The sequence below is a fragment of the Chelonia mydas genome, chromosome 7 (assembly GCF_015237465.2).
Source record: "Chelonia mydas isolate rCheMyd1 chromosome 7, rCheMyd1.pri.v2, whole genome shotgun sequence".
NCBI classification, from domain to species: Eukaryota; Metazoa; Chordata; order Testudines; family Cheloniidae; genus Chelonia; species Chelonia mydas.
In genome coordinates, this window is record NC_057853.1 from 36,911,168 (window position 1) to 36,913,922 (window position 2,755).

General features: G+C 47.1%; 1 protein-coding gene across 4 annotated transcripts in view; it reads left to right on the forward strand.

Annotated features, from left to right (window-relative positions):
* The window catches only part of MKRN2OS (MKRN2 opposite strand), a 32,605-nt gene that overhangs the window by 14,453 nt on the left and 15,397 nt on the right, over positions 1-2,755 (forward strand). The window lies entirely within an intron of this gene.

The following is a 2,755-nucleotide window of genomic DNA, read 5'->3' on the forward strand; positions in this document are numbered from 1 at the left end:
GCTCTGCGTGCTGCTTTTGCCTGCAGGTATGGCGCCCCCCTCCCCCAGCTCCCATTTGGAGCCAGTACTGGGGGTGGGGGCAGTGCCCGGAGCGCCCTGGCGCTCCCGCCTGGGAGCCGGACCTGTTCTTCTGGCTGCTTCTGGGACACAGCGCAGTGCCACCCAGGACAGGTACAGCCTAGCCTGTCTTACCACCACAGACCGGGCATTTAACAGCCCAGTCAGTGGTGCTGACCGGAGCCACCAGTGTCCCTTTTCGACAGGGTGTGCTGATCGAATGCATCCGATGAAGCGAGCTGTAGCTCACGAAAGCTTATGCTCAAATAAATTGGTTAGTCGCTAAGGTGCCACAAGTACTCCTTTTCTTTTTGCGAATACAGACTAACACAGCTGCTACTCTGAAACTTAAGCAAGTATATTCAGGCAATAACATGCTTAGCATGCACCAAAGCAAAAGAGCTTTGAAGAGAAATAGCAGAATGCTTTGAACTAGACTCAGTCCTCCATGCTACAAGTCTGCAGAAGACTGGATGTTGCCATGCTACAAGTCTGCAGAAGACTGGATGTTGCAAATGAATATTGTAAATTCCCAGGGGTAACAAGCAAGTCTTGTGCATTCATAGGTCCCCTTGCCAGGAGATATACAATACATAATATATAACACAGAAGTGACAGCTATACAGGAGGCAAGAGGAGGGAGGGTCAAAGGACTAGGAGAAGCAAGATTTCTGTAGGAATGGGAGGTGGTTATGGAAAGGGCATAGAATCAGGTAGAGGACAGAGCAGGTGGTCTATGCAGGGGTTTATAGAAGGGAAGTGAAGTAGTAAGGGGGTGGGGGGAGTAGTAAGAAGACCAGGGATGTGCAGGAGGAGGAAGATATATTAAAGTTGACTGCTATTGCTGTAAAAATTCTTAGGATACATACTATTAACTTATAGGAGAGGTTTAGAAACAATACAAAGATAAAAAGACAGATAATTGCAGCCTACTTTTGGCTTAGGTGGTTCCATAGGACAGTCCAACTTGAAGAATAATATTCTGGTTAAAAATAGGGAAAAGAACATATAGAAAAAATTTTAATTTGTCTTTCAAGTATTAACTCCATTTCAATTAGTTACTTAAAGGCATTTCTGCCCTTGTGATACATGTGCAATTTATTATCGCCAACGGGAGTTTGCCAGGCAGAGTATATGCCCCTAGATCAACATATTAATAATAGCATTTAATTGGTTTAAACTATGCTTCCAAGGAAATACCACAGTGAAAGATGTATGTCATGGCACATTCACATCACTGCTGCAGGTGACAGCTTTCTGAACCGGATAATAGTACAGCAATTAACAAGGGGATAGATAGCTAACTTGGTCAAAGCTATCTTTTTATTTTAAACACTGGAATTTATAATTGCATACGCTAGAGCAGGGGTTCTCACAAGAAAATTTTTGGTGGCCTCAGAGTGCGGCCACCAACTATTGCTGGTGGCCACTCTAAGTATTAGGAAAAATTGTCAATTAACTTCAGGAAAAGCAAATACATATGCACATATACATGTCCAAATCATTGTAATTTATTTACATAGGGTTTTTTCGCAGACTCAATAATAAAAATAATGTACAGTTTTCTTTGTTCTTTACTGGACCTAAACAGAATAGAAACAAATAATGTGCTTTGTGTGTTCTTGTTCCTTTTTGTGTTTTTCTTTTGCTTTTTTGGTTGCTTGTTTTTTTTAAGACTTGCTAGCTAATAAGTCCGTTTCTGTGAAAAGTGATATTTGTTTATTACTTTTCACAGCAGCAGACTTGCTAGCGAGGCAGTCAAAAGTGATATTAACAAACATACAAATATCACTTTTCACAACAGACTTACTCAGCCCTGACAAGCTGGGGGACAAATTAAGCCCTGGATGGAGAGGTGGGTAGGGAGGCATCTCAGGGCCAGGGGTGACAGGGGCGGGAGTGTGAGTCTGGGGACTGGAGCCCAGCAGCAATGCACTAGGGCCAGAGGATGAAGTGGGGGCCAGGGCAACGTGTGTGTGGATGCGCGGGGGTGAGCTTGGGGCCAGCAATCACTGCTGCATGGCTGGGGCTGGATCGCACGGCCCCACAGGTGGAGTCCAAAACCCTGTGGCTGGGGGTCAGAGCCCACTGCTGCATGGCTGGGGCTGGATCGCACGGCCCCACAGGTGGAGTCCAAAACCCTGCGGCTGGGGGCCGGAGCCCAGGGCCAGAGGAGGCAGGCGGGCAGGGGCTGGAGGGGGTGATGAGCCTGGGGCCAGGGCTCAAAGCCCGTGGCCAGGGGATGGAGCCCACTGCCACACATCTGGAGCCTGCCACCCCAGGTCTGAAGCCCGAGCCCCACTGCCTGCCTGATCCTCCAGCATTTGTGGCTCTAGGGGGGGACAGAGCCCAACACCTACTGGCACCACTGGTGGGAGGGGGGACACCCCCCCCCCCATCACCACCAAGAAGGCTGTGGCTGCACAAAAAGCCCCTGGCTGCCGCATGTGGCCACATTTGAGAAATGATGCGCTAGAGCTTAGAATCTGACTTTTTTATGCCCACAATTTTGCAGCATCTGAGAGCATCAGAGGGACAGTCATCATTACAGGTGCATTTAAGTTCTAGCATTAAGAGAATTTTAGTATTTTTGGAAGGTGTATGGTTCTTTATCTCAGCCAATAAATCATCATCTCCAATTTACACACACTATTTAAAGAACTAGTTTGTCTCATTAACCTGGTTATCCGTTTCACAG